This window comes from Xylocopa sonorina, unplaced genomic scaffold, assembly GCF_050948175.1.
Source record: "Xylocopa sonorina isolate GNS202 unplaced genomic scaffold, iyXylSono1_principal scaffold0128, whole genome shotgun sequence".
Lineage (NCBI taxonomy): Eukaryota > Metazoa > Arthropoda > Insecta > Hymenoptera > Apidae > Xylocopa > Xylocopa sonorina.
In genome coordinates, this window is record NW_027490199.1 from 576,948 (window position 1) to 578,185 (window position 1,238).

Consider the following 1,238-nt stretch of genomic DNA (forward strand, 5'->3'; position numbering starts at 1 on the left):
GCTATTTCCTTGCATGGAAGTGCCGCATTTACATTCATTTGAAGTGTAGACGAGGAATACATAACACTCCGCAAATCATATTATATCTTACCATGAAACATAGAAATGAGATGCAATATCTTGTTTTAAGAAGCATTTGAAATCTATTGCTACGATACGTACACATCTGCAAACGCTATTTCCTTGCAAGGAAGTGTCGCATTTACATTCATTTGAATCGTAGACGAGGAATGCATAACACTTCGCAATGAATATTATATCTTATCATGAAACATAGGTATGAGATGCAATATCTCGTTTTAAGAAGCATTTGAAATCTATTGCTACGATACGTACACATCTGCAAACGCTATTTCCTTGCAAAGAAGTGTCGCATTTACATTCATTTGAAGTGTAGACGAGGAATACATAACACTTCGCAAATCATATTATATCTTACCATGAAACATAGAAATGAGATGCGATATCGCGTTTTAAGAATCATAAGAACTCTATTGCTACGATACGTAGACATATGCAAACGCTATTTCCTTGCAAGGAAGTGTCGCATTTACATTCATTTGAAGTGTAGACGAGGAATACATAACACTCCGCAAATCATATTATATCTTACCATTAAACATAGAAATGAGATGCAATATCGCGTTTTAAGAATCATAAGAACTCTATTGCAACGATACGTAGACATCTGCAAACGCTATTTCCTTGCAAAGAAGTGTCGCATTTACATTCATTTAAAGTGTAGACGAGGAATACATGACACTTCGCAAATCATATAATATCATACTATGAAACATAGAAATGAGATGCGATATCGCGTTTTAAGAAGCATCAGAAATCCATTGCTACGATACGTAGACATCTGCAAACGCTATTTCCTTGCAAGAAAGTGTCGCATTTACATGCATTTGAAGTGTAGACGACGGATACATAACACTTTGCAAATCATATTATACCTTACCATGAAACATAGGAATGAGATGCGATATCGCGTTTTAAGGATCATAAGAACTCTATTGCTACGATACGTAGACATCTGCAAACGCTATTTCCTTGCAAGCAAGTGTCGCATTTACATTCATTTGATGTGTAGACGAGGAATACATAACACTTCGCAAATCATATTATATCTTATCATGAAACATAGAAATGAGTTGCGATATCGCGTTTTAAGAAGCATTACAACTCCATCCCTACGATACGTAGACATCTGCAAACGCTATTTCGTTGCAAAGAAG